Consider the following 19,484-nt stretch of genomic DNA (forward strand, 5'->3'; position numbering starts at 1 on the left):
CGGCAGATGTAGGCAGTTTGTAGGAAAAGTAGAAAGTGGGTCTCCGCACTGACATTAGGGTATGAAGGTTTGCCAAAGTGGGGACTTGCGGTGTTTAGGAAGCTCCCTGACTAAGGGTCCTTCACACTCCTGAGCAGACCTTCAATTCCAAGATTCTTGATCCAATAGCTACTAAAAGAGTATTTCAAGAAAAGGGGCTAGGTCTTGAGGAAGGGAATTCCTGCTGCCAAGTACAGGATAGAGCTGAATAGGGGATGATGGAAAAATGGAAGCCGTAATAGCTGGTGTGGTGGCCATGGAGAGAAGAAGGTGGCCTATCTGAGAGCCACCATGAATGAGGCCTCTCCAGGATACAATCTGGTTTTGTTCACCACCATACACACAGTCCACTGCCTGGCATGTGGTCAGTGCTCAACAAATAGTTATTGGATGAATGTAATAATGATAATAGCTTATGCATATTGAGAGTTTATTCTTAAACACCAGATGAAACCCTTTCAATGGCCTGAGAGTTCAGTGTTATTCTTAAAACCATTTCACAGAGAAGGCTATTGAAGTACACAGTGTTGTTGGAGGCGGAGCTGGCTGTGACCTTGTGGTCTGACTCTGGAACCTGCTCACTCGCCCTGCTCTGTTCTTGTTGGAATTCCTATATTGACTCTGGAAGGTCATTGTAAGGTGAGAACATATTCTAATTACCATTTGATAGGTGAAAAAACTGAGACGCAGGCTGAGTGATTGGCTTATGACCACACAGCTAGTTATTGACAGAGAGAAGAACTACCCATAAGATTTTGATTCCTCTCTTCTTGTTCCACTGGGTTGCTGGGTGGGGGATACACCTAGTGGGCTCAGGCACCTGTCAGGAAAGCTTAGAGATGCCTCATACAAGAGCATCGCTCTGACAGCATCTACAGTAAGAGAGGGAAGGATGTAGAACCAGCCTTGCTGCTCTTGCTCTGGGCTCCACAGGGGGTTAGGCCCTTACTGCTCATTTAAAACCTCCAGCAGCTTCAGAATCATGTATGTTCACCCCTTGGGAAGGGAAGAACCCAAGGCAGAGACAACCTTGCAGCTGGTTTGGGCAGTGGCATCTGTGTTTGACTTTGGAGCCTGTGTCCTCTGTGACACCTCTTTTTCCCGCAGGTTCCACAGCACAGGTGGGAGGTGAGGCTAGGGGATGTTAGGCTGGCAGACCTCCTTTGCACACCTGCAACACTGGTTTGTTTTCCTTGTTTCGCATGGTGCATTTAGTTTTAGAAAAGCGTCATTTAGGGAGGGGTGGGCAGGAGGAAAGCAGAACATCTGGGTTCACACACCCCAGTCCCGCAGTGTCGACTTGAGAAAAATCTGGCAGCATACCCTCTGCTGTCCCGGGCTCCCTCGACATTGCCTAGAGAGTGAAAGGTAAGTGAAGAGATGACTGCTCTGGTGCCACTGGACGAGGGAAACAGAGTTTGGGAGGTAGCATAGCGCTCTGGGCGAAACTGAGTTCTCTGAAAATTTTCCTCCAATTTTTCTATCCCTGTTTCTAGGCTCATTTTCTTTTTCTGGCCCTATCTCTCTCATCCCTTCATGCCAACCTCAGCTTTGTCCTACTCCAGTCATCTCAGCCCTGTTCTGGAAAATGATGAGTTTTAATCTCCATATTGGTACAATGAGGGGGTTTGGACCCTGGCTGGCTCTGACATGCTATGTCTCAGCCCAGGAACTGTAGGCAGGAGCCAGAGGCCTGGGTCCAAACACTCTGACTGGCTGTGTGACCCAGGATGAGTTCGTTACTCACACTCAAGCTCAGGCTAGCTAGGTATAAAATGTAGATACTAATAGCACTTTTTTCTGTGAGCGAATAAGAGGGTAAATGACATACAAGATGTCACCTGGTTGCCCAGGGCTGGCAGAGCCTAAGTGCTCTCTAAATGCTGCTCAGTGCTAGCAAGAGCCCTTACACTAAGGGGTGTGAAGCCTAAGGAGTGACTTCTTCCATAGCTATTTAGACAGAAAGACAAAATCTCAACTGTAGAATTTCAGGCATCGGTAGGCTCACAAGTAAGAGGCCAGGTGATTAATACCAAACAAACAAACAAACAGTACAATTAAAAAATGGGCAGAGGACCTGAATAGTTATTTCTTCAAAAAGGACATACGGAGATCCAATAGACATATGAAACGATGCTCAACGTCACTAATCATCAGAGAAATGCAAATTGAAACCACAATGAGATATCACTTCACACCTGTCAGAATGGCTATCATCAAAAAATCAATAAACAAGTGTTGGCAAGTATGTGGAGAAGAAGCAATCCTTGAGCACTGCTGGTGGGATTGCAAATTGGTGTAGTTACTAGGGAAAACAGTATGGATGTTCCTCAAAAAAAAAATTAACCCATTTCCCTTTTTAGAAAAAAAAGCACTAATTTAATTTTACATAAACATTCTCTTTGAGGCTGAAGCAAATCTGATTGGTTTTCAATGTGAAAATAAAATATAAAAACTGTTCTTGGAGATATTTCTAAACAGAACTTGTCTCTAATCCTAATGTAATAGAAATGCATACGATGATCAATATTTAATAATTTTTTCTCATGTAGTAAAGTTCAAAGCTTAGAACAACACAAAGTGGAAGATCTAGGATTTGACATTTTCAGCAATCAAAAATCACTATATTTTGTAAATGGAAACACCACTACTAAAAACAGAATGCTATAAGTAGAATGGTGTCATCTGTTTCCAAAGACTATCAGTATACTAGAGAGACACAAAAATAATAATAAAAGTGAGATATTTCAGGGCAAACTTTGAGGAGAAGGTTAGGACTGTAATCGGCAAGTCATCTCAGAGTAGACGCTCCAGCTACAAGCACCGCTGGTGAGTATTCTCGTGGCAAATGGGAAATGGGTTAAAAATAGGACCCAGCAATTCTACTTCTGGGTATTTATCCAGAGGAATCCAAAACACTAATTTAAAAGATATATTCACTCCTATATTCACTGTGGCATTATTTACAATAGCCAAGATATGGAATCAACCTAAATGCCCATCAACAGACAATTGGAAAAAGAAATGTGGTACATATATACAATAGAATATTACTTGGCCATAAAAAAGAATGAAATCTTACTATTTGCGACAACATGGATGGACCTAGAGGGTATTATGATAAGAGAAATAAGTCAGACAGAGAGAAACAAAAACCATGTGATCTTACTTATCCATGGGATCTAAAGAACAAAAGAAACAAATGAACAAAACAGAAACAACTCATAGATACGGAGAACAAACCGATGGTTGCCAGATGGGAGTTGGGTTGGGGGGCTGGGTGAAAAAGGTGAAAGGAATTAAGAAATATAAATTGGTAGCTACAAAACAGTCACGGGGATGCAGAGTACAGCATAAAGAATATAGTCCATAATATTGTAATAAATATGTACGGTGCCAGGTGAGTACTAGACTAATCGGTGGATCACTCTGTAAATTATATAAATGTCTAAGCACTATGTTGTACACCTGAAACTAATTTAAAATAATATTGAATGTCAGCTCTGATTGAAAAATAAAAAAAGAGGCAAAGAGAGATTTTTGGTGTTGCTCAATTCATACTACTGAGCAGCCCTGGCTGGTAACTATGTATAATAATGATGGGTAGCATTTAAGAAGCACTTCCTATCTGCCAGTCACTGTTGGAGTCAAGGCTCAGCCAGCTTCAGCTCATGGCAAATGAGGCCTCTCACCTATTTTTGTAATTCAAGTTTTACGGGAACACAGACACTCTCATTTGTTTACAAACTGTCTGCAATGGCTTTCCCACTACATTGGCAGAGTTCAGCAGCTGCTACAGAGGCTGTCTGGCCTACAAAGCCTAAAACATTTATGATCTGGCCCTTCACAGAAAAAGTTTGCCAACTGCTGTTCTAAGTACTTGGCACACTTAATTTAATATAATCCTTACGTATTCCTAGAAATAAGTGATAGTGCTGTCCCCATTTAATATAATCCTTACGTATTCCTAGAAATAAGTGATAGTGCTGTCCCCATTTAAGATGAAAAAACTAAGGCCAGAGAGGTAAAATAACTAGCAATTCAAATCTATGCAGATGCAGAATCTGGGATCATCCCAGCTCCACTGGGTAGGGATTCCTTCCCTGATACGGTCACCAAACTTAAATAAAAATGCAGGACACCAGTTAAATTTGAACTTCAGATAAACAACAAATAAAATTTTTAGTATAACTATGTTCCATGAGATATTTGGGATATACTGTACTTAAAACTATCCATTGTCTACCTGAAATTCTAATTTAACTGGGCATTCTCTGTTCAACTGGCAATCCCACCAAGGACCCTAGGAAGAAGGAGAGCTCAGCCAGGCAAGTGGTCACAGCAGGCCCTGGAAGAAGCCAGCGTCCCCAGGGCCTGTTCCTGGGAAGGTCTCTTCCCGCTGCCAGATCTCTTCCTGAAAGGCTCAGGTGTGGGTCCTCCTATGCATCTCAATCCCTTCAAAAGATGACTAGATAACTTCCACATGGTTCTCTAGGGGTGGGGTGGGAGGGATCTTGAGGCCCACTGCCATGGGCCCTGAAGAGAGAAGAGAAAAGCTCAGGGGAAAGCAGGAAGCTCCTCTCCCCAGTCCAGAGCCAAGAGCCTACCTCCCTTCTCTTAGCATCCTCTGGCATCTTCCTCTCCTTTCTCCTGTCCTCTTGGTCAAAGGCCCCCTTCCTCCTTGAGATTGCACAGGAGTTTAAGAAAGAGGGAAAAAATAAGGCAAGCCAGGGTGGCAGCAATCCAGGGTCAGAAGGGAGTAGGGGGGATAGAGCAGAAAGAGGGAGAGAGGAAGGAAGGAGGAGTGAAGAGTAGAGAGAGAGAGAGAGAGAGAGAAGAGAGAGAGAGAGAGAGTGCCATCTAATTTTTAATAGACTGAGACATAAATGCAACATGATTCACTTTGAACAGGCCACCTGGATTAGATGGAAGTTAATTAAAACAATCCTTCATTTCTCAGCGTTTAAAACTTCTTAAGTCTCACTTGGGGAAGGGTGCGGCAGGACTTTTTATTACTCTTAGATGGTGTTCAGAAGGCCCATAAATACATCTCCTCTTCCTGTGATCCCATTAATCTTGCCGCCTCTCCTGCTCCTCTCTGCCAACAATCAGATCCCAGTAAACAACCTCAAGTGAAATTTGCAACTGTCAGATAAACATTAAAAATGCTTCTCTTGTCCTTTCCCATTGATAGTCCCATTAATATTGTAATGGAACAAAAAGTTATGAAAATGAATGCATGCTGGTTTTGGAAATGAATGATGCTGGCCGCTGCTGGGATATAGACACACATGCATATGGATGGGCTCAGAAGATCATGGATGCTGCCCACATCAACAGCAGGCTACATGCCGAGAGGCCTGGCCACACACTCACCAGGAACCAAGGACAGCACACACAATACTGGGTAAACGTATGTACATACATGTCAGGGTGGGGAGGGCTTGTAAATGGAAAAAATGGAATTCCACCCCAGAAAGTCTGTAGACACACACTCACCACCCGGCTTTACACAGAGTAAAATATTACAAGGTTTCCTATTTTATCATTGCTTCTCTCTCCCCTTATCTGTTTGCAGTCAGTAGTTGGGATTCTCTCTATAGATACTCAGATACCCCAATTGATAAGGGTCTCTTGACATTTCTTCCTCATTTATTTTCCATGCAGAGGCCTTTTTAATACACATGCATGCTCTTGTGTGTGTGTGTGTGTTTATCTGTCTGACGAATGAGGCCTTAAAACCCAAAGGTAAAATACATGGGAACTTTATAAGAAGAAACTTCTTAAGGAATATTTTAGGTCAAAGATTCATATTTGATGCAGGACATAAGTACAAGTTTTATGTATATTTAAGTTCGCTAGGAGAGTATACAATAAAACAACAAACAACCCCTCCCCGCCCCCACGCCCCCCATACTGAAATCTTTGTAGGGGAGTTTGAATAATCACCTCATCAAGGCCTGGCCATAGGCTCCTGGTGGACAAAGATTAATTTCGTTTTTGCTCATCATTTTAACCCAGCCCTCAATGTAGTATACTTAGTAGAAGCTCCAGAAAGGAGATGCCCAAGAGACAGGAAGGAGAAAGAAAGGAAGTGGGGCAGAAATGATATTTTGCTTCTCCTCTGTAGGGCAGTCTGGCTGCGCCTGTCAACCAGAGGCAGGAGATGGGTTTCAGCATTTTAACATCTGGGAAGGTCAGTCTGAAGGTGGAGTGAAGAAGCGGGAGCAGGGCCCGGCCAGTCTTCGGCAGGGGAATAAGCACATTAGAAAGGACTCATCATTTGACGAGCTTCTCTCTGTGTCTCTGGTTTTCACACCCTTTCTTCTAACGTTTCTTTATATTAACTGTCATATCAACATATTACCTAAAAAGTAAAAAAGTGTCACTGAGAACAAAGCTTCCACAGACCTCCCCCCACCCCTATTCCCAGGATGCTGCGACTCCCACACTTTGGCCTAGTGAATTTTCACTTCCCTTGAGTCCACTCTAGGAAGCCCCTTTCATCCCTCAGAGTGGGTTAAGTCACCTCACTATGACTTCCCAGAGTCCCCTTCATTACTCTTTGCCAACAGCCAGCATGGATTTCTCCCAGGCTATAAGCTTGGCTCATAGTACAAGCTCAACAAATGCTGGTTGATTATTGACTGATAGTGTCATTATTTTTAAAAGGAGGTATATATACACTTTCTAGCCTAACTTGTGAATGCTTAACTTACATCATTTGTAATGTGGTAGCAGAGAGACCACCAGCATCTTAGTCCACAGACCCAATCCTGGGCATGTCCCTGATTCTTAGTGAGATGTAGAGGAATTCATTTAAGCTTTCTGTGCCTTAGTTTCTTGTTCTGTGTCAATACAATGACCTGACATAATGTAACTGCACAAGGCAGAGAAACCCAAGTGAAATATCCAAATACCCAATATTAAATCCAATATTATATTAATATACATAACAGTTATGTGTACATTAAAGAGGTAGGAAGGATATAAAAAGAATGTGGAATTTCATTAAGTTCTTGCCTAGAAAATAAGACATACAAAACTTGAGAAAAAAAGAAAGGAAGATCTAATCCTGTAACACCTAATTGAAAGTTGCTGGCTTTCTAGAATGCATGTAACATGGATATGTGAGTACCAGACTTCACCACCACCCCCTTTTGAATTGTGGGGCATCAACATTATAGCAACATAAATAAGATTTAGTATACCCGGAAAAGGGCATGGACTGGGATCCAAGTAGAATCCTGGAGAAATCTCAATCAGTAACCTCAGCTAACTGGATGTCATTACTTTCCATTGGACATACATTGTTAGACTCTGGGAAAATTGATAATTTAGTAGATAAATGTTTAAGAAAATCAAATTATATTTTAATATAATATTTGATATCCTATACACTTGCAAAGTTTAAGGAATTTTGGCCTTTAGAATAACAACTTTCTAGTCCAATTTAAAACATATAATTACATAACTGATTTAAGACCTGAGATTTCATATTGTACAGTATTGGGAACATTTAAGAGAAACATACTCATTTTATTAGTTTAATTTCATAGATTTTTAAAGAATTATTTGAGTCCTTGGGAAAGTTTTACTGTTAAGTTAGGAAATGGAAGTATTTAAGAAAGAAATAAAATATATTACATTTACAAATGCAGTGTAAAATACTGGAAAGTATTTAATGAACTAGGTTTTAAAATGGGGCAAAACGGAATTCAAGGGATCCTTTAAATGATTATTAAAATAAGAATAATAAGATTTATCAACTGACATAAACAGAATTATAAGATGTGTAAGCTGATCTTACAAGCCAAGGGAGAAATCCTGTCACATGCTACGATATGGATGAACCTTAAGGACATTATGTGACGTGAAATAAGCCAGTCACGAAAAAAGGCAAAAATTGTATGATTCCTCTTATACAATGTACCTAGAGCAGTCAAACTCATGGAAACAGATAGTAGAATGGTGGTTACCAGGGGCTAGGGGGATGTGGGAAAGGGAAGTTATTCAATGAGTGCAGAGTTTCAGATTCACACAATAAAAAAGTCTGGAGATCTGATTTCCAACAATGTCAGTCTACTTAATACTAATGAACTGTGCATTTTATAAAATGGTTAAGAGTCGATTTTATGTTATGTGTTATTTTTATCATAGTAAAAACAATGGAGGAAAAAGCCTATGAAGGAATTGGGGGTTTTACTGTATAATTTTAGTTTATTGCACATCAATGGTTAAAATCCTAAATAACTATTTATATAGAAGCTACCCTCCAAAGCACAAAAACCTCACCTCAATAATCTATATAATGGGGATAATCGTGTATGACAAAATTGCTGTGAGGACTATTGAACATAACATTCAGAATACGAGAGGTTCTTTTTAAAAAATATATAAAAATGAAAAATAAAAAAGAGGTTTCTACAAGCCAAATCTAACCAAACAAACAAAACCCAGTCTCTTGGATGAACTTATGTCACATGCCCATCCCTGAGACAGTCGCTGTGGTCACACGGCAAGATGAGATGTGCTGGTTAGTAATTGTGATTCATTCCCCTCTCCTTCCACTGGAGCTGGGGCGGGGAGGGGCGGTTTCCCAGAGGAAAATAAGGTGCTGTTACCAGAAGAATGGAGGGAGTTTGCAGGACAGACAAATGCACTCGATCCTATGACCATGCCCTTCTCTGTCGCTCGTGTACCTATCTTTAATAATATGGGGCTCATCAGAGCCCCCCACACCACCCCACCCCTAGCAGCCTCCCTGGTATCTTTTAGGTAATTCCTGCTAATCTTCTCCACTGGAACCCTCTCCGACATCACTTACATAAAAGAGGAAATGAAAAGGCGCGTTTGCTGGGGAGTGAAGGGGGATCTATAAAACACCTCCAGGACTGGCAGCGCCCATGCCTCAGCTGGCAGGCTGTTAATCTACCACTTCACTGTCAAGGCAAAAAGGCCAATATTATGAGTATATGTGATCTTCCAAGGCCAACTGAGCAAATATTTCCTTAACCATAAATTTTTGTTTGTAAATATATATTTATTGCCTATTTGAACAATTGGGCACATAAAACATTGGAGCCCAGAGAAAAGAAACGCTCTTTATCTGAGCATGTTGGGACACAGAGGGAGGGAGATGTACCCAGGCAATTCTAGCAGGAATTAGGGGAATTATGACTGACTGGCTAACAGTTGCTACGTGCCAGTTATTATTCTAAGTGCCCTACATGCAGTAATCTACTTAATCCTCACAACAGCCCTTTGGGTTTTATTATCCCCATTTTACAGAGGAGAAAGTCTAGTCTCAGAGTGGCTAAGGGACTTGCCTGGTTATGTGCTTCTAAGTGGCAGAACAACCCGATTCCGGGATCTACGCACACTCTCGCCTATTTGGCTAGATAATTGTGATGATTCTTCATTTGATGCTGAAAATAAGGCTTAGAGAGATTAAGTGACTTGACCGGGCTACACAGCTGACAAATGAAAAAGCTGACTTCAACCGAGGTCCCCTCATGCTAAGCTCTTGACAAGAATGTAAACCTAAGAGTATCAAGTTCTTCAGGGAGGACCAGCCATAAAGATGCCTTCTTTCCACCCATGCTTGATGTGCAAGTCACTCTGCTTCACACATGAACCCATGTTTTGCCACTAGGGTTCAGCCGTGGCTGATTTTCAGAACCCACAGTGACCAAAAGGAAACCACATTGCTCTTTAGTGGAGTGGTTCTCCGCAGTGGCTTCACTTAGCATCACCTAGGGTGCTTTATAAACTATTGACGGTCAGGCTCCATCTCAGACCAATAAATCAGAATGCCTGGGGGCATCAGTGTTTCACGAAAGCCATCCAGGTGAATTTAATGTATAGTCAGGGCCAAGAACTACTGATTTAGCCAACCCCAAACACAAATGGGACCCAGAAGATGCTGCCAAACATTTCTTCACTTTCTCCATTAGCGTGTCTTTCCTCCCATACAAATTCCGCCCTAGAAGGTCTTCTGGGAGTCTCTTCTTTCTGGCGTGTGTCTTAGGTCTCTTCTCTTACCCACCCCAACTCATCGCTTCCCACCAGACTTCCCGGCTCCATCCTGGGAGACGAAAGCGGATCCTCACAGAAGGAAATCAATTCACCCTTTAGAGTCCTCAGTGTGAAGCAGCTGTACGATGGAAAGGGGTTTCTCTTGTGAATCCTGGCAGGTGAGGATGGGCAGAGATGAAGAGGGAAAGAGACAGAGAACAGCATCCTGCTACAAGTACCAACCAAGTGCTGGGAAGGAAAAGTGAAGAGCATCATGAGCAACGACAACAGGACCGCTTTCAGCTCTCCTCTTCGCTCTAACTTCTACCCATTAAACCCGACGGCAGCACCTAAGCCACGATCTTAACTTAGCTAGCGGGCACTACTGAAGTCACTGAAAACCTCATCGGCTCCTTTCCTCTGCCCTATCTGTTCACGTGCTCTTCCCCATGCATTGATGCTAGTTCCCCACTAACCTCCCACCCCCTACCCCACACTGTGAAGAAATTTTCATACAATCTATAAAAGGCTATGATTTGGGGAAAATTTTTAGAACACAGTAAAAAAATTACACAAGGGTGGGACCTTTGGGAGAGATGTAGAAAATCATTCGATATGCATTTTCTAAGCCTTTACTTGGGATCAGGCATTGTGATGGAAGGAAGACCCTGGATCTGGGCCCCAGAATATACCATATAGAGCAATAATTCTCAAATACTGTCTTGGAGGCTACCAGTGATCCAGGAGGGTCTTCCAGATAGATTGGTCCCCGAAAGCAGCAAGGACTATGAAATGATAGTACCTACACTTCTGCTTCTAGCACAGATGATAACGTGACACTTCATAGGAATGGTGCCTTTCTTCCCATCTCTCCTTTTAAGCTCCTTTAGCGGTGACTGGAGATCTGGTTAAAGATGAGCCATGCAATCTCTTGCTAACTAAAGTAGTCCAGGCCCTGAAGAATCTGGAGACATGTCTGCATTACATCCTCCAGCTAGGTTTTCACAGATCCTCATGAAAACTACAGGGATTTCTGTCATGTTGCCCGTCTCTCACTTCTAATCCTTCAAAAGACGGAGCTGGAGAAAACGCAGGGCTGAGTTAGGACAGCTTTAGGAAGTCAGGAGGTTATTCATGTTGTGGGGAAGGACTGAAATCCCTACACCAGAATCTGCAGCTTCTTATATATAATAAGAAACTCAGGGAGCCACTGACACCCTAGCAAGAATTAGTTTATAAGCCATGAAGAGCTTGTTTACATCCCAAGAGTCTGAGAGAAAAGCTCACGGGACAGGTACCCTGGACTTACTGGCCCAGGAAAAACTCAGGTTTGTGAACCAGCTGTTCCAGCAGTTGTGGTGAGGGCTGCCCCACGCAAGCTTGAATCAAGGTTATACTCAACATCAGATGGATTTGCCCTGTGTGACCCCAAGAAGTGCGACACATCACACTCTCCTTCCAGTTATCTGTAGAGGGCAGATGGCAGCCTAAAAAAAAATTTCTGTATTTTAACGGGAATCAAAGTATTAAGCTGAAGAAGCATCAGCCAGCAAGTCAAAGAAGTTCAGACCCAGTCAAACTTTTGCAGGTATATTAGTTTCCCAGGGCCGCCATACCAAACTACAACGAACCAAGTGGCTTAGAACATCAGAAATTGATTCTCACAGCTCTGGAGTCGAGAAGTCCAAAATCAAGGGGTCGGCAGGGCCATGCTGCCTCTGAAACCTCTAGGGGAGGATCCTTCCTTGTCCCTTCCAGCTTTTTGTAACTCCAGGCATTCCTTGGCCTGTGGCAGCAACCCTGCAACCTCTGCCTCCGGCTTCGCGTGGCCTTCTTCCCCATGTATCTGTGCTTTTCCTCTTCTTATAAAGACATTGGTCATATTGGATTAGGGCTCACCCTAATTCAGTACGACCTCAACTTAATTACATCCACAAAGACCCAGCCTCCGAATGAGGTCATATTCACAGGTTCCAGGGGTTAAAACTTCAACCTAACTTTCTGGGGGACACACTTCAACCCATAATACTAGGTCTTCTCAGCCCTGCGACATTTTGGAAGATGAGAAGAGAATCACTTGTCCGCTGAGACGAAGCTCTCTTGGGAAACCTCTCTCAGCCGAGAACTGTGCACCCTACCTCTGCCTCTACTCTCTCCCATTTTCTCCTCGTGAAGATCCTTTCCAGTGGGGCCAGTGTCAGGATGTCACAGCTCCTCCCTAGAACTAAAGTCATGGTGATCAGACAGAGGTGACCCCTGATCCCAAAGCTTCCTCCCTGTAGCTGTACCATTAAATTGTGAGGAAAACGGCTCATGCTCCTCTGAACCTGACTGGCATGGGAGTCAGGGGCCTGGCCAGAATCCTAAATCCATGACTCTCAAGCTGTGAAACGTTGGGCAAGTGACTGAACATCTCTGAGCCTCAGCTTTCTCCTCTATAAAAGGGGACTTCACAGCGCTGTTACAAGGAATAAATGGAAAGGTGCATTTAAGTTGCTTAGCACAGAGTCTAGAATAAAGTAGATGCATTTATTGTCCCTAACAGCACCAAGTTGAGGCACTGGGCCCATCCATCTGCTTCTTCGGCGCCAACTAAGGAGCCCAGAAATGGAAAAGACCTTTGAGGCGATGTGCCCAATTTCATCGCTTACACTAGGGGGAAGAAAGGAAGACAAATAAAATGGCCATTTTAACTTATATCCTCTGCATTAATTTTCACAGTTAACTGCTGAACTGACTAAATTCTTTTCTTTTCTTAAGGACCTTTATAAATTCCATCATTAATAAAATCAGACATTCAATTAGCAGGAAACTCTGATTGGTAACTGATCGTTTCCTCGATATCTTTCTCCTCTCTTTGAGACTCCCTGGCTTGTCCCAGGCTTGGCCCTGCTGACGTTCCATGTCCCATTTTTCCCTCTTCTTCCCTCATACCTGTCAGGGCCCCCAACAAAAGCCAGAGAAGAACACAGGCTGATTCCATTAACCTCTGTCATTGCTTAAATCTCTCTCTTAATTAACATGAGTTAATATGATTAATCAAAATAATGAGACAAACCTATTAAATTAGGGGAGTTTAAATGGCAGAACTCGGCAGAAGTAAAAGCAAGAGGAGGCATCATAAGCACCAAGGTGTGGGGTGAATCCAGAGGTGAGGGAGGCAGGGAGCCCGCGGCCCGCCCGGTCCAGCCCAGTCCAGCCCAGTCCAGCCTTGGCCTGAGGAGAGGATAAGATGGCTTGGAGAAATTGTATTTGGGAACAAGTGCAGTGTTCGTGCCCATCTCAGGTAATTCTAACTAGTCTCCATGCTTTTCTGGGGCCTATCCAGCTTCTTCTTAGCCTCCCTAGCTTCAGAATTCTCGGCGGCCCCTCCTGGGTGTTAGCTCTCCCTGCTACCTACATCTTCTCCCTCCTGAGGCCAGGCTCTTAGAAATAGCTGCTTTTCCTAAGGCAGAAGGACTCATGCCAGCTCTGTCTCTCGCAGAGTATGAGAATGGGGGGAGTTATTTTACCTCTCTGAGACCCAGTGAACCTACCTATAAAAGTGGGAATAATATTCCTGAGTTGGAATTCAAACTGCTATAAGAATTCAGAGAGAGGCTATGCGAAAATATCTATCTAGTGAGGTGCCAGGTCCACAGCAGACCCCAGTAAAAGTCCTTCCTTCTTTTCCTGCTATGACTATGATAATACCTTGAGATTCTAAAGTGACTTTTAATTCTAACCCTATTTTCACATATATGGTTCTACCAACCATATGATTTTCTAGATCAGGTATGGTTTGTTTGTTTTTTATGCCTATAGCACCTGGTCTTCCTAAGTGGTCTCCCATCCAAGTACTAACCGGGCCCAACCTTGCTTAGCTTCTGAGATCAGACAAGATCAGGCAAGTTCAGGGTGGCATGGCCATAGACCATCAGGTATGATTTTAAAGATCAGTGAGGTTTTGCCAGCATTACTTGAGCACCCTTCGGTTGTTGGCCCCTATGCCAGGTTATCCATATCCAACAAGGTAAAGTGACTTATCTGGGACTTCTAGAACCAGGTCTCCTAACCCCTAAGCCAATGGGATTTTCACTGCCCCTAACTCCAAGTAACAAGGAATACCCACAATGCCCCCAGGTGCTCCTTTTTCTTCTTGTCATCACAGACCTGTGGCTCCGAGTTGCACGGCAGGAAGTCCATTCAAAAGAGAACGGTGGCTCTCCAGTGCAGGATATCTGACATCTGACAGATGATTTGGGCTCAGCATTGGGATTTCTTATTCCAGTGAAACAATCATTTTGGTGTCAAATAGTATTACAGGTATTCTTTGATATTGAAATACTTGCTATTTGAACTCAGGAATTAAATAAAATCCAAAACAAAATTTTAAATAGAGTTAATATCCCTTACGATCAGAACTCTTGGTATTTGTTATCCAAAACACAGGAACCAATTAGCTTTGGATAATTCAGCACCCCTTACCAGGTAAAATCTCACTCTATGGATTTGGGAACTGGGTAGGTTTGGATAGTGAGGAACTCTACATTCTGTCTCAGAGTGATGAAGAAAGAATAGTGACTAATTTAATATGTCAATGATGTGTTGATTTAAGGAAAGGTCAAATTATATTTCTGTACTGGGCCCAAACAAACATAAACTTCATAGAAGCTGCAATAGAAAAGGGATGGGACGACCGAGTTACAACACACATAGAAAAATAGGCTCAATAAGTTCAGAAGAACCTTCTGAACTTGTAAGGCCCTCTAGAATCTGATCCCAACCTGACTCTCCCCATCTTCATTCCCTAATGCAGCCAAACTGGTCTCTCCCTGTTCTTTCAATACATTTCTTAGGGCTGCGGCATTTAAATGAGGTAACAGAAATGGAAATATGGTGCCTACACTCTACTTCTTTACTCTCTACCTCAACTAAATCCATCCTGGCTGACTCAGATTCCTTTTTCTCTATGGAGATGCTTCTGATTACTCAAGCGGGAAGTGAGACTTCTCTGCTTGTACCACCCAGTGTGTCTTATTTTAACATGTGATGGCACTCACCTCTTTGACTAGAGGGGAAGTAGTTGCAGGCAAGAGAGTTCCAAGGATCCTTAGAGATCACTCTGTCAATTTGCCTTCACCTCCAAATTTACTACTATTCTTATACTTCTTTCCCTTCTGTACATGAGGAAGAAGTTTGCTTATTTCTTTCCAAGCCAACTCTTTCACCAATGGTCTTGAACACAATTATTCCTACTTCTCCTGGGAATTTGATCCATCAATTCACTCCTTTCTGTCTTGTTTCTTTCTCTTCTAATTTATTTCTCTTCTTTGAACTTCCTCTCTTAACCCTGCACTATCTTCCACCCTTAAAATAAAATCCATCAATGATGCTTTCAACTGCATGTAATAGAAAACCTAACTAAAATGGTTTAAACAATCATTAAATTTACTGTCTCACATTAATGAGAAGCCTGGACATAGGGCAGTCTCCAGGTGCCGTTATAATTAGAGTTTGGTTTTCCTGTCTTCAGAATGATTTCTCTCATGGTAGTTATATGGTTGCCACTAGCAGCCATGGCCACACCTTGATCAGTTCAATTGGGCCATAAAGTCAAGTGCCCATCCCTGGATAACAAATAACCATTGCCAAAGGAATGCCCTGCACTGATGGACTTACGCTTATATTCTTGTGCCCATCAATGACAAAGAGGAATGGGATTACCGCGCTTGGTTTAGATTAATCAGTGTCCATCCCTGGGACTCTGAGTCAAAGGGTTTCATCATGGTAGGGTGGAAACCTTAACAAAACTGGGGTTCTGTGAGGGAGCAAGAAATGAGGCGACGGAACTCGAAGACAGCCAACAGTTTCATTCTCGCACGTTCCCCACTCCCAGCCACCGCTCTCAACTTTTCTCAGCTCCTGATCTCCTTTGAGAAGCAATTACATATTCACTTCTTTTCACTATTCGAGGCACTGCAATTCAGTTTCCAACCCTGCCTCTCTCCATCAAGATCACTCTTGCAAAGGTCTCTAGTGTCATAATTTGACCTCTGTACGGGTTTGACATCTCTACCAACTCCCTTCTTTACTCTCTTTCACTTGAACATCACCTGACTCATAACCTTCGGATGATCAATCAGTCCATCCTTCCAGTATGTTCCCCAGCACTCAGCAATGTTTATTCCACAAGTGTTTTTTGAGCACCTACCAGTTCAGTATACCCAGCACATAATACTTTGCAAGTTACTCTTGAGCGTATGGGTTAGCCTTATCATTTTTCACCTTCACGACTGCAATAATTTCCCAAATGGTCTTTCTGCCTCCAGCATCTCCCCCTCAGCAATCTGTCTTCCCTCCTCACAGGTGTGATCTTTCCAAATGCGAGTCTGATCATTATATCCCCCGTTTTTACTTCTCCTGCAAGAGAAAGCCCAGAATTCCTAGCATAGCATTCAAGGCCATGGCAATTAGGTCCCATCAACCTCTCTGAGTCTGTAGCCCATCCCTTTTCATATTTTAAGCTCTGGGCATAGTGAACTACTATTTCCCAAACATACCATGAGCTTTCTTAATTTGGAGTATTGCTCATACTCATTTTTTTTAAACTAAAATGCCCTCTTCTGATTTTTCCGCTAGGAAAGATCCCATCCATTTTTCAAGACCCAGTCCCCATGTCACCTCCTCAGTGAAGTTTTCTCTGGGACCAAATTAAACACATTCTCTGTGGCCCAAGAGCACTCAATCCATATCAATCATAAGCCCTTCTCAGAGTATATTATAGTTAGGTTTATGTAAGCTATATATTTATAATAAATCATCATTCTGTACTAAGCACAAACACTTGTCAATACAAGCTCAAATTGAAGAAATTATTTCAGCCTCTTCACTTTACAGATGGGGAAACTGAGGGCTAGAGAAGAAGTAACTTACAATGGTCACTCTAGGTATTTAATAATCATTCTTTGCTGAAAGTAGAAAAAAATGGCTTAAACAAAAAAAGCGAGGGAATTTTTTGGCTCAATGAATTGAAAACTCTCTCTTTAAGCACAGCTTCTATCTAAGAATTCAAAAAGTATCAAGATACAATTTTTCAGCTCTGCTTTCTCTCTGTTGGCTTCATCCTCTGGTTCTGTGGCAGAACAAAATGACTGCCAACAGCTCCAGCCTAAACTGCTCTATACTCAGGCTCACATCAGTGGGAAAGAGAATGCCTTTGGTGTTCATTTAAATAAAAGTCCCAATATTTGTTCTGATTATGACTTGAGTCACATGCAATACCATGAAGGGCCAGTTCTAGGTGACATGTCACCAATGGAGCTGTGGATAGAGCCAATTCCACCAAAGCATGTAGACTGAGAATAGAAGAGGAGTAATTCCCTCGAAAATAACACTGTCCAATGGAACTTTCTTGGGTGATGAAAATACTTATGTCTATGTTGCCCAGTATAGCAGCCATTAACCATATGTGGCTATTGAACACTTGAAATGTGGCTAGTGTGATTAAAGAACTGAATTTTTAACTTTACTTAATTTTAATTAATTTAGATTTAAATTTAAATAGTCATATGTAGCTAATGTCTACTGTATTTGGACAGTACAGCTGTAGGAGAGGGAAAGTCTAGAATTCTACACTGTCCAATATGAAAGCCACTAGCCACATATGGCTATTGCTTCACAAGGAATGTGTACACCCAGGTCACTGTAAATGCGAAGTTTTCAAAAGCCCTACGAGGATGGGTTGCATCAGAATGACCTGGATTTTTTTTTTTTTAATCCAGATTTCCAAGTTTGCTCCAAACTCACATATCCTGATTATTGTAGACCAGAAGTAGAACCTGGAAAGTTGTCTTTAAATCTCCCTTAGTGGTTGGGATGCACGCCCAAGTTTAGGACTCGGTGCTGTTTGGAATGGGAGTTTATGAAGGACATAGAGGGCAGTGGTTGGTATCTGTGTGGCCATATCATTATTTTGAGTCTTAGAGCTCCCAAAGCTACAGAATACAGAAGCCTGCCTGCCTTCCCTTCTTCCTTCTTCCTTCTTCCTTCCTTCCTTCCTTCCTTCCTTCCTTCCTTCCTTCCTTCCTTCCTTCCTTCCTTCCTTCCTTCCTCCTATTGGCCATACTTTGAGCATCTCCTAGGTATAATTTTTTATGTAGATACCTTACATCTTCGATTCATTCATTCACACATTCACTAAATATCTTCTATGTGGTAAGTGCTCAGTTCCAGGAATTAAAAAGTTGAATAACAAAGACAGAGTCTCTTTCTCATCTGGAAAGTAAGACAACACTGATGAACTATTTACTAGTATGAAGGGCATTAAGAAAGGGAAAGAACAAAGCAGGACTTCAATATGTCTAGAGGAAGCCTCGCTCGCATTAACCTGAGATTGGAGGATGAAGCAGAACAAGGGGCCTGTGGTGAGATTCTGTAAGTCATTGACCAGGCAAGAACGAGAACCAGAACTCTCCACACCCACTCTAGCTTTGTTTTCTGATGAGAGAGAAGGAAAATCTTTCAGAAGAACAAAGTTGGAGGACTAATACTATCTGATTTCTAGACTCATCATAAAGCTACATTAATCAAGACAGTGTGATATTGGCATTAATACAGACAAATAGGTCAATGAAACAGAATAAAAAATCCATAAATAGATCCGCACATGTGAACAGCTGATTTTTTAAAAAGGTGTAAATGCAATTTAGTGGAGAGAATATAGTCTTTTAAACAAATGGTGCTGGAACAATTGAATATTCGTATGGGAAAAATTGAACTCCAATCCATATCTCACATCATATAAAAAAATTAACTCAAAATAGATCAGAGACCTAAATATAAAACCTATCTATAAAATTCCTGAAAGAAAACATATGTGAAAAACCTCTGTAATCTTAGGTCAGTAAAGATTTTTTTTTTTTGATAAGTCACCAAAAGCATGATCCATAAAAAATAATAATAATAAGCCTGACTTTGTCAAAATTAAAAACTTCTGTTCTTTGAAAGACATTGTTAAGAGAAATGGACCCCTTTTACCCCAGATATATTTGTAATCATATATCTGAAAAAGAACACATATTCAGAATAAAGATCTTTCAGAATGCAATAATAAAAAAAAGCCCAATAAAAAAAATGAGCAAAAGTTTTGAACAGACACTTAAACAAAGAAGATATACAATTGAATAAATAAACTGTGGTACATTTATACAATGGAATATTACTCAGCCATAAGAAGAGATGAAATACTGCCATTTGCGACAACATGGATGGACCTTGAGATAATCATGCTAAGCAAAATAAGCCAGACAGAAAAAGTTGAAAACCACATGATATCACTTATATGTGGGATATAAACCTAAAAGCAACAAACGAACAAGACAAACAAACAGAGACTCATAGACATGGACAATAAACTAGTGGTTACCAGAGGGTAGGGGTGGCGGGGG

The 19,484-nt window shown here is 41.9% G+C and overlaps 1 long non-coding RNA gene and 1 pseudogene across 1 annotated transcript in view; both read right to left on the reverse strand.

Annotated features, from left to right (window-relative positions):
* Positions 1–6,316: 6,316 nt before the first annotated feature.
* Positions 6,317–19,484, reverse strand: part of LOC120619534 (uncharacterized) — an 82,478-nt gene continuing 69,310 nt past the window's right edge. The window contains exon 4 of the long non-coding RNA XR_005657531.1: positions 6,317–6,406. This is a non-coding gene — a long non-coding RNA (uncharacterized LOC120619534). The remainder of the gene's footprint in view (positions 6,407–19,484) is intronic.
* Positions 13,852–13,970, reverse strand: LOC120620031 (uncharacterized; annotated as a pseudogene).

This window comes from Pteropus medius, unplaced genomic scaffold (assembly GCF_902729225.1).
Source record: "Pteropus medius unplaced genomic scaffold, Ma_sr-lr_union100, whole genome shotgun sequence".
Taxonomy (NCBI): domain Eukaryota; kingdom Metazoa; phylum Chordata; class Mammalia; order Chiroptera; family Pteropodidae; genus Pteropus; species Pteropus medius.